General features: G+C 37.8%; 1 protein-coding gene across 1 annotated transcript in view; it reads right to left on the bottom strand.

Annotated features, from left to right (window-relative positions):
* The window catches only part of TENM2 (teneurin transmembrane protein 2), a 1,355,200-nt gene extending 1,343,666 nt beyond the window's left edge, over nucleotides 1–11,534 (bottom strand). The window contains exon 1 of the mRNA XM_043913490.1: nucleotides 11,325–11,534. The gene's annotated coding sequence lies outside the window, so the exon portion shown is untranslated. The remainder of the gene's footprint in view (nucleotides 1–11,324) is intronic.
* Nucleotides 11,535–12,199: the final 665 nt, after the last annotated feature.

Below are 12,199 nucleotides of genomic sequence, written 5' to 3'. Positions count from 1 at the left end.
CAGAACAAAAAAGGGAGCTTTTTCAACTGTTAAATTACTAGGTCTGAAACAAGGATAACTGCAATTTCAAATAAAATCATCTCACAAAACATAAAGTTCCCCTCTGGAGAAAAAAAACAAAAAACACAACCGATTTAAACCAATTTGATGCACTGCTTTATGTTCTTATTCTGGATTCATGACAAAATATTTCAATAATAGTCACCCTGTTTGTCATTGGGTTTTATTTTCCTAATTTGAGATATAAGTGCACAGGCACAAGAACATGAAGAAAATTCAAAATGGGATTATTTAAAATTGGACAATAAAAAATCTTAAAAGTTTTTGCTCTGTTCATTAAGCAGTAAATTCTAAGTAGACCTAAGTTTCATCAATTGTACTATTTGGTCAATGGTTCTCTTTCTTTCTCTCTTGCATTCTTTCCTTTTTATTTTCTTTTGCCTTTTTTTTTTTTAAAATTTTCATGAACAATCCCATTTCGACTGTCACATTCAACACGGCCACCATTCCTTCAAAGCCCAATCCAATTTTCAAACTTTTACACCTCATGCCAACGAAACAACATCAACGGCACTCCTCTTCAAGGACTTAATAGACTAAACTTGTTCTTTTAACAAATTCTCAAGGCCATCCAAAATGCTCAGAATAGAGAGAAAATTAATGCAAAGAGTAAAGAAATTTTTGTGACGACTGAAATCTATCACTTCCATGAAATCTATTACTTCAGAGGCCACTTAGCTTCCCCTTCATTTAAATATCTTCATTACTATTTTGTAAAATGTATTATGCTACAAGTCAATGCTATTAGTAAACAAAACAAAACAAAAAACTTTCCCTATTCCCCAAACTGGAAAATCATTACCATTAATATTTCATACAGCTGCATTAAATGAGACAATATTCAATATCTAACTATCTAATCCTTCAGTGAGTTATATCAGAAAATAACAACTGTGTGAGAATTCAGCCAGTCGGATTATTTTATGGGATGAACCTTTCCCGTTATTAATAACACTTCAGTATCTTATGGTTTTTCAGCACAGAATTGTAACATTCAAGGCCTGAAAGAGATTTTGTTTCTAATTAATTCTCAAAATCCTTGGGAGACAGTGATGGAAGGATAAATATATTAACTTGGAATTGAAGAATAAAAGACTGAGCCTTCTGATGCAAAAGTTTTACTAGAAACATGGATTACTTGTGTGGGTCCCACATCTCACTCTGTTTGCTAATAATTTAGTGAGGAAGATGTGTTTGGACCTCAGACAGTCTAAGTCATGGAAAAAAAGAGGCGCAATTTTGTTTCTTTCAAGTACCACAATTACTCTTATTAGCAATTTATAAGTAGAGAGCTGGTCTGATCTTTTATTTCAAATTCCTACTAATTTCCCTGCAGGCAATTATTCAGCCATACAGATGTCTTCTTTACAGTAATTTAAACAAATCTTCACCTTTTTTCATACCATTTATCAACCTTATATATTTACACACAGGCAAACTTCAGCCCAATCTAAGTGGATTATCTTTAATTTTAACATGAGCAGAATTCAAATGCATCATGTTTCAATACGGCTTTTGGTGATAACAAAAAGAATTCTTCATGATGAACATATTTGAGACTGGCGCGTGCTAAAATCAAAAGCATTTTGCTTAATACATTTACAACAGGAATGTTCTCCAATCCATTTTAAGCAAGAGAGAAGTTCTCACCTCTATTTGCCTTTCAAGTTCATCCCCTAAGGTCCTACAGGTCCCTTATTGTAAATATTTGCTGGGGAATTTTTATTTATATTTTATTGATTGCCTCTCCCCTTTTATTTTCAGGGAATTCCACCACTTATATCTTGCTCTAAGTCTTTTTGCCTCATGATAGAATATGAAAGGGCCAGACTATTGATTTATCAGACTTTCTAGTTATAGGGATGTGACACTTGATCAAAATGCAACCAGCTGGATGGATGAACCAGATTGGAATTTTGAGTCAAGAGCCAGGGATCCCTACTACTGCAAGGACAGTAGTTCTAGTTCCTTCCAGGCCTGGTGCAAACAGTCACCTAACCAGGGCTGCATGCTAGCTGACACTAATGGCAATAGCAAGGCCCAGTGTCGGGGATGCGGAGAGCTGCAGCTGGGCACCCGGTGTTCAGTGGCAGGAGCACGTGTCTGCTTCCACATATTTCCTGGGGACTCGGTGCTCCCTGATATCTTTCAACACATTCCCTTTCTGTTTATGTTTACCAGAATTAGTGTCTAACTTACAAGGAAGAACAAACCCAATCCTACAATTGAAAATAATAAATCAAATTGCACTTTTATTCTGTGCCGGTGAATTTTAGAAACTGTTGGGAAATGAATGAAGAGAGCCTGCAATATTGCAAGTTGTAAAGAACATATTCTTATCACAAAGACTAGGGAACTTTCTGTCCAGAAGGACTCCTGCAACAAATTAGAAATGATCTCAGAAATTCTCAGAAATTCATGGATCCAACAGGAAAAGAGCCAAGAGTCAAAGTTTAAAAGAAGATCCCTTCCAATTTTTCTCAGCCATTGCTTCTCTGATTCAGATCCACCAGGAACAGAAGATGGAAAAGAAATTTGATAGTTTGGCTATGATTTGCTGGAAATGAGATATGCACATCTTGAAAATCATAGCAGGGGAAAAAAAAAAAAAAGACAGGAGCATTAAATCAGAGCCTGACCAGTGCTATCAAAAGTCAAAGCTGACTGCTGGAAGTCCAGCAAGCCATTACCTGGGGCTGTGGAAAGGGTCAATGCTCTGTGCACTTCTTTCCCATCCACTTTCAGAGCTATTCACTGGGTACTTTTCAAGAATATTACCATTCTGACAAATGACTGATAAGAGACAAATTTAAAAAAGTGAATAAGTTTTGAAAAGTAAATCCCTAAACCTACATATTCACCATATGCTTTCAAGTACAACTGGGAAAATATTCCTTTAGAACAGTTTTCAATCATGGGAACACTTGGAAATTTTCTTACTGTCCCAATTCCTATCAATTTTCAAAACCCTCCAAAAAAAAAAAAAAAAGTAAATCATAAATTGATTCATTGGTCATAAAAAATGTAAATTGACAGCTCTGAGCCATGGAACCATTCATCCGCTCACTGATTGAATTGACACAGGTAATAGGCATGTCCTAAAAATGACCTGCATGAGTATCTGCCCTTACTTTGAAACCTAGATGTTAACCTGGCAAGAATCCCTAGTTTAATACTAGCCCTCTGGCTTTATTCTTAAACATGTCTGCTATATCTGAATTTAAAAGAAAGCAAGCAAGCTGAGAAGTTATATCCCTGATCTGGCTCAAAGCTAAGCTTTTCTCAGAGTAACTGCACTTGGAGATCTAGGACAATGCTATTAAAAGCAAAACAAAACAAAACTACTTCTAACTTCTGTAATTAAAACATTATATTATACATGTGCATATGCACACACGCACACACACTTTTGCCTAAAGACTGTAAGCTTCTAGACCAGCAACCAATCATACACACATATACACACCCAAATAGTATATGATTCTGTGTATACCCCATGGGGGCTTAATAAACAGTTATGAATTGACTGACAAGAGAAAAAAAAACAAGAAATGACAACCTTCAGGGTAGCCGTAACACAATTTTAACTTGAAAATTGCCCAGAAATAGACTTCACAGTCCATGGGAACATACACAAATCATATAAAAAGAACCTATACCCCTTATATACCTAGAGAGTCCTTAGTGAAAAATCACTGTTGTAGGAAGGAGAGTTCAGGCTCTTTATCTATTTACTGTTTGGCTTCTTCACTGAATTCAGCTGAGAGCAACTTTTTTTCTTTCTGTGATAACCTTTTCCGCAGAATAACTTTTAAAATACAGATTAAACGCAAAATTTACCTCATCACTAATATTTTCTTGCGAGGTCAACAGGTATAAAATCACCTTTACCTCTCAATTCTCAAGACTCATGTTGCCATTTGGATTTCTCTGCAGCCAAATGTAACAAAAGCATCATCTACAAAGCTTACATAGTTTCTTCAACAGCAGCATCTCCACATAAACAGGAATTAGCAATAAATCACAACCTGCTCACCGTCTTTTCTCTAAAGGATGCACTGATAGTGTGCCACAATTCTTAAAATCACACTGCAGAGCTTCCTTCCAGACAGTCTTCAAATACCTCAAGTTCAAAGCGGTTTGCTTTTCTCCCTGAAGTTCATATGCATGTTCTATCTTAAGGATGTGGATAGAACAGATAATTTAGTTGTCTCTGGAAAGGATCATATACATAGGATGATGCTTCTGTTTCAATTTAGCCTTGTCACATTTACTTGAAATGGTTGTTATTTCAGTTATGGTCTATTTTGAAGAATAACTTCCACACTGATAAATTTCCCAAAATGTTTGATGAGAGCAAGTAGGGGAAAAAATAAGAAATAAACCCTGCTTAAAATTGATCCCATTAATCTGGGATGGGGGGGGTAGGTAAAAAGAGAAGAAAACATTTTTGACTGAGGTAAGGAATTTAAAAAAAAAAAACACATGAAACAAAAAATAAGTCTGTGTATGTCTTTACCATCAAAGGTCAAAAACAAAATCTATTTTAATTCAATGCTTTCATAGTACTATCTTAGCCACAGCTCACTGCAGTTACATGTACTGGTCAATTCCTTTGCCAACATCATCGTGCAGGTCCCCTTATGCTACCCACCTATTGTACCCCATCCCATCCCAGTGCCCCACCCCCACCCCTGGCTCATCCCACAGTTCAACTTATAGCCAAGAGGTGGGTTTGGTCATCTGCTTCATAGGATAAATTGAGTTCATTTTCCAACATACATCTTTGAATACCTAAATCATTATTCATTTGAAAGTGTACAGAACTCCTTACATTTCCTCCTAACATTACATCTAGTGGTTAAGAAAAAGTCTGATAATTACTCCCAATTTTTTTCTAGATTTTCCTATGTTAAGCCAAACTCGTTTTTTGGGGTGATGTTTGTTTCTCAGTTTTCAGGTCTCCCACATAGATAGCAGTGAGAAAGGGTAGGGTTGTGGGTTTTTTAGTTTGTTTCTTGTTTTTTTTCTTGTTTTCTTGGCACCTCCTCTGGACTGTAAGAAGTAATGAATGATCATTTTTCCACAGTCATCCATGGCCTTCTCCATGGCCACATGTAAATGTGCCGATGGATAATTAAGCAACAGACACATCCAATAAATATAATAAATAAATTTGATTTTTTTCCCCTTAGTAATTGGTTTCATCTGACTGAGTCTGATTATGTGCAGGGATATATAAACAGGATTAGAGAGGAGAAAAATTAGATGCTAGGTCACACAAATTGCAGAGCCCTAACCACTGTGAAATATTTGTGCAATAATTATATTATTATTCTTAAGGTTAGAAAAGCACTTTGCATCTTCTCCAGGACTTTAGGTGAGGCTAAAAATAAAATGGGTGGCATGATTACTATCATAAGGAAATGGTAGCCAACTATAGAATACATTTTCCTTTGGCTTTCCCACAAAGTCTCACTGCCTTGCCCTCATGCCTCCATTAAATCCATGCAGGTAGCGCCAAACTTTGACTGAGGTCTCCAATCCTAGGGGTCATATCACATCAGACTACATGAATAGACATGAGTTGGGCATATATAGAAGGCAGAGAATGAGAAAATATTTGTATACATTTACAGTCTGAGCAAATCCTAAAATAAAATAAAATTAAATCACTTTTCTAATATAATCTCAAGTGACACAAAGAGCATCTTGTATTTAAAAAAGAAGCATCCACTTCTACTCCCATTTACTTCCTTAGACATCACTTTGGCATCAAATTACTCTTAACCACAAGATCTAGCTCTTAACAGAACACGGTACCTGGCCTGTCTTGGGAATTTAAAAACTGCTTTTTGAAGGAATTAAAAAAAAACAAAAACTGAAAGATTGAAATATACTTTCATGCAGCTTTAATTTGCCTATATTCTTTCTAGGTAATAGGCAATATCTACTGAAATGTGTTACCATATACTCTTACATTTGAAATGGTTTAGGGAAAATATCACAGTTAAGATCACAAAGTCTGTTGCAATAAGTTCTCTAATAATAACTATGATTTTAGCTATGTAGATATTTACCGTTTGAATTAACCATAAATGTGGACATAGCTATCTTCTTTAATAGTTCAATTTCATTCTTAGAAATAATCTAAGAATCTAAGTTGACTATTTCGACACTCAAAATGAAATTTTGAAATGGCGTATATTAAAAAAAAAACAAAACCTGTTATAAATACAGCAAGTAGCTTATACAATTTTGTGATTTTTTTTTTTAACTGTATGGGATTTTTTTAACCTTTGCCAAAATCATTTCTATTTAATGATGTATTTCTTTTTCCACAGACACTCTTATTCCTCTAATTAAAGGAGGAGAAATGTCAAAACATTGAGTATCAGTGAAATCCTAAGCAATAATAAAAATGACATTTACACATAAGCCTTTTCCAAGAGAATCCTCCGGAGAATCGTCCTCCTGAAAGGTTTTAAATCAGTATATCATGGTTGGCGTCAGTTTTATCTTCACCAAGTGAATTACATTCTCCAACTTTAGGTTTTGCCTCCTAATATTTAAATTAAGGATTGGGGAAACTAAACAAACAAAAACGACTTATCCTTTTGGATCAAATTCATAAATGATTTTTTCTATTTTACAAGGCCCACAACTCACTTTTATATATTATAAAATAATTACTTTACCATGGTCATGTTATTAGAAATGATCATACAAAATTCCTAATATTTTTTTAACAGGCTTAAGCCTCTACACCTAAATAATTTCATCATGAGGACAATTAAATAGACTATCTTTTAGAAGAATGGGTCCTAAACTTTTATAGATCTGCATCATATTTCAGAAATCACAAAGTAAGGCAAAGATAGAAACAACTAAGCTAAGAAGTCTAGCATCACGTTTATATTAGAAAAACCTGTGGCCGAATCAAATTAGGGACAAGAGGAATAATGGGGCATCCTCATAGGTGATCTAAACAAGTATCGAGGAAAGGAGAGCCTTCTGTGAAAGAACTTCAGTCAAAGCATAAGAAGTCTAAACTTTTAAAGAAACCATCTCTTTGCTCTCACACCTCGTACTCATACTTTCCAAGACAGATGCAGGATATTTGGTACCCGACCCCCATATGCTGGCACTGAGATGAGGAACACACTCAATCGTTCCATCAGAGTCAAAGATCAAGTCATATTATCCAGGGTAGGGGGAAATCTTTGCTGGGGAACCTAGATTTTATTTTAACATATTAGCTGCATTATTTAGCGTCAATTTCTATTCACTAAATTTACATGAAAAGAGTTAAAACACCTGCTCTCGCTTTACTCACACTATTGCTGAAAAGCACACAACCATACCATTTTTCTGATAATCCTTTTTGTCTATAAGGTTGGTACTGTAATGCTCTACTTAGGAGAGGGGGACCAATTTAATCCTTTCAGCAAAAACGAGAGAACTTTATTTGCAAACTGTTTCTCAAGGTGCTTCATTTTTTGCCACGAGGAATTCGTAAGAAAAGGCTGCAATGCTTCAAGTTCAAAATCACACTGGAGAATGAAATATACCAAGCAGACTGCAGACAGTGAGTAATATGAATTTGGGGGAAAAGATTTTATACCTCTTCAACTTCATAAAAATCTTTTAGAAATATGAACAGGATACGTGCAGCAGAGCTAAAATAATACATTAAGTAGTGGTTTTCCTTTGTTAGGTAGAGAAAACTATATATATATATATGTGTGTGTATTATATATATATAATTTACTGGTAGTACAAAATTCTGAATATTGTGAATATTCCTTTAACAAAGAAAAAGCGAAAGCAGGAGTACAAGGAAATACTTTGACAGAGCTACTATTTGCACTTACTGGACACGATTCATAAAATTACTGTTGATTTCACAAAATTTTAAGGGGGTATTATCTAATTAGATCTTACATTTTATCAAATATTATTATGTTCCTCTTTCCATTAAGAGCATATGAAAAGACAGCCATTCCCCCCCACCAAAAAAAATATTCTTACAATCTTCCCTGAAGACTGAGAATCTGTTGTATGCACTATGAGTATAGAATGGAAGGTTCCTCTTTGTGAGTGTATCAGGACTCCTAGAAACCAGTAAGTCAAAGAACAAAACTGTTGCTTCACCCAGTGATGAGAGACAAAAACATATGCTTTTCACATAGTCCCATTTGAGTAGCAGTCTGATATAAGTTTTGTCTCTTTAAACTTGACTTGCAGTTTGAGTTCTTAAGTGGAGAGGGATAAAAGGGCCTTGGCAATGACCTTGACTATATTTCACCAGAAATCACTTCTCAAAATTAGTTTACACAGAATAGAAAACAATGGAAAAGCTCACCAATACAGGTTTTCCTCAAACATACACAAGCAGTGTCGAGTTCCTTTCAATCACACAATGGAAAAAAAAAAGAGTAATTACTTTTAAGAAACGTTCAGTAGTTCTAGCATAATAAACACTTCACACATGAGGAAAAAACTCTACTCTTATCAAAATGAAAATAGTCACCTTAAAAATACAGGCAAATATATTGTCATTGTCAAGTTCCATGAACCAACAGGCTCTTTCTACACAGCCTTCTCTTCCCAAAAAAGTTACTTTCTCCCCATATCAGATGCCATAAATTTGGAAATGCTGAAATTCAACACACACACCAATTGAAGGTAAACTACCTAATGTGCCAACAAACTTAGCAAGAGGATGGTATTATTCTGACACATTAAACTGAGATCAACACCAGGCACAGAAAGTTAAAAGGAGCTTAGTTACGATTTAATGGGAAACTTAACATCAATAACAATAATAAGAAAACCACCAGCAAGCCACAAACACTATACTACACAGAACCATGTAATTCAAAACCTAGCTGACTGAATAGTAATCTCACCAGACAACACACCCAAAATGAAGCTATGTTTAATATTTTAACACAAATTCTCTGAGCTTTTTCAAAGTTGCCAGGAAACTAGAAGTAGAAAGGGTAAAAACAAACCACAACAGGAAGGAGTATGTTCTTTAAATCAATGGACTCTTGGTCTTCATAACTAGTGAAGATGCTGAAACTAAAGCTAATTGTGCTGCTTCATAAATAAATTCATGCACTGAATATATTATATAACAATTAGAAATCTTGCTCCATGAGCCACGTGAAATGACTCCTTAGTCTGGTCAGTTGTCTGCTTGTGCCCCTGTGTGTGGAATATGCCAGAGAAATAATTCAGCTGCTTAGCATGGAGTATATTGCTTTCTGGTTTAGGTCCTAGAATGAGAAAACCATGCTTTAGAAGACTTGGGTTCTTAGGATCATATTTACTATACGAATTCATTTTTCCTTGGTACTCAGGCAAATAAATGCTTCAAAGACAACTGTGATCCTAATGAATGGAAGTTGGGCTTTTCTCTCCAACTTGATCAAAATGGTAAATGGCAAGGGTCCATAAAAATATTTTAAATAGCAATATTGCCACCTCCAGGGACCCAGGAATAAGCTGAGCTTGCATTCTAAATAAGTTGTCTTATACCATTAGCAGACTACAAAAGAAGAAATAGCTTTAAATTTAAGGAACCCAGTCCACAATTTCCAAGTCAACACAGGCAGCTCAGAACAGGTGAATTTGCATGGTGTCTTGAAGTAGGCTTTCTATTATAGAAAAGAGGGTCTGACTTGAGTTAATTTACAGTTCATTTTGTTCCAAGTCCTAAACTGTTTTATGCTGTTCTCCCAACATCAGCTAAGTTTACATGAAAACAAAGTTGAGCAGTATCATTGCAAACATACTCTCTGCACTTAGGTAATTGCTGGTCTATGATGTTGCAACCACATAGCAAAAGAAAGCTTCTTTAAATACCAGTATTTTCCCTCTGTCAAACGTGTGAGCTTCAGAGTATCTGTGAACTGGATATCCTCATCTGAGTCTAGAGTTCAGAGCTCCTCAGGATGCTAACACACACAGTGGAATTGCAATTGGTTCTATCCCCAACTTCCCTCCTTACATTTAAGCTGCCATTATTTTAGCTTCTTTGCCCATGGCTTGGCAGAAATTTTCACAACTATAAACTGATTTCTTTAGAAACTGCTAATGTGCCTTTACTTAGTGACCCTTCAGCATTTCTACTGAACTGGAACTGAAAACTTAGGGGGATAAAGAGCAAAACAAACGAAAAATGGTTAACTGCTAAAGACCCTCCGAAGAACTTCAATACGAATACATCAAAGAACTGTTCTATGTTAATTTTAAAATAATATTTAAAACAGATTCTGGAAGCAAGAGTTACACAGTCAGTTCTATTAAAAAAAAAAGAGTTAAGAGTTCAATTTACATGCATTATGCTGGCTATTTAAAATAACGCTATTCCATGTGGATGGCGGAAACTGCCCTCCCCCTCCCCAACTGACAAGATACCACTTCAAGTAAGATCTAAGAAAGGGGTGGTTTGGGGGTTAGAAATTGCTGTACATGTCTCGCAATTTTGCATAAAACAATACCAGCAATCTCTCTCCTTCTCCACAGCCCTAAATTTATTATTAAGTAAATTCAGCAATAGCTCAATCACTGGAGACCAGGACAGTATGTGATACACTAAAGCACTTATATGTTTATTATCTTTGCAAGCAACATGAGTAGTGGTGTCTATAACTGCCTCCTGCAAATCTGCAGCGATGTGAGGCAAAACAGCGTTTTTAAGAATTTCCCTTTTGGAATGCAAATGATTCTGCCTCTAATTTTGAATATTTTAGCCAGCATGTACCATACAGTAGTTCTGGAATCACTGGCATCTGTCATGCTGTCAAAACTGAGTCAAAATGCATTGTAATCCTGAAGAACGATAACGATAAACATCAATGCAACGTTAAAATGCATCCTAAAAAAAATCCCTATAATTGCGATGAACATTAGAGAGAAAACGGCAGTCCTTCTGCAGGGAAATAACAGCCTGCTCTACCAATCTTTCCCCTCCCCGTTGAAACTCATGCAACTAATGATGACCTCCCGAAGTGCCGAATTTAAATGTTCCAGCATTCATCTGAGGATGAAGGGGGGAAAAAAACATAGAAAACCACGAAACAAGTTGCAAACTGCACAAACGCAAAGAGAGAGAGAGAGAGAGGGAGAGAAGGGGAACTGCAGGCTGATTCAGGAGCGATTGCAGAATGAGGAGCAACAGAGAGGAAACAAGGAAGAAAGAAAGGGGGGGAAAGCCTTAAGCATTAAAGAGTAAGAAGTGAAAAAACATTTACCAGCGGCTCGGTCAGTAGCTTCGCTCCCTGACACCATCTACATAGAGAGATAACTTAGCCTAGAGTCTTCGGTCCCAGCTCGCTTTGGAGCAAAATTCCTTCACTTCGAGGGGGTAACACACGCCCTCAAGAAAGAGAGAGAGAGGGAAAGAAGGGGAAAAATAATCCCAAAGACCAAGACAGGCTTTCTCCTCCTCCCTCTTACCCGCCCCCCGGACTCCCCAAACGGTGCTCGCTTCTGCACAGTTCTGCCGGCTGTGCCGCTGAGCTGCTGCGATGCTGCCGCGGCGGCTGCTGCTGCTGCTGCTTCGGAAACGATTAGGAGGAGGACGCCCAAGCACGACCTGAGCCTGCGAGCCACCCAGGACCAATGTGCAACCTGCTCTGGAATCAAACCCATAACACACGCACGCACACCCAGCGGCTCCTGCACTGGAGCCCCCGCGCGCACACACACACACGCGCCCGCCCGCGCGCAGTACAGACACACAGACACGCGCGCACACACACACGCGCACGCGCGCACACACAGAGACACAAACACACACAGACACACGGAACGCCGCGCACCTCCCGCCCGCCGGCGCAGCCCCTGAACAGGAGTGCGAACCAATCCCTGGCCCCCGAGCGCGCGCACAGGCCGAGGCCGCCGGGGCTGGGTGGTGGCACTGGGGGGGCGGCAGCTGCCGTGGCTCCCGGGTATGGGACTGGGGAAGGGCGTCACGGCCGCGAAAGAGGGGCGTTGGGGGCTCGTGCACCCCTTTGTCTGCAGAGCGATCCCCCCTCGCCCCACGCTCCCCGCAACCAGGCACAGCGCGAGCCGCGGACGGTGTAGAGTTCAGTTGCACTGTGGGGTTGGGTTGCGGGAGGTTCGG

The sequence above is a fragment of the Cervus elaphus genome, chromosome 9, assembly GCF_910594005.1.
Source record: "Cervus elaphus chromosome 9, mCerEla1.1, whole genome shotgun sequence".
NCBI lineage: Eukaryota > Metazoa > Chordata > Mammalia > Artiodactyla > Cervidae > Cervus > Cervus elaphus.
Note: the sequence above shows the minus strand (reverse complement) of the source record. Positions and strands in the feature narration are given on the sequence as shown.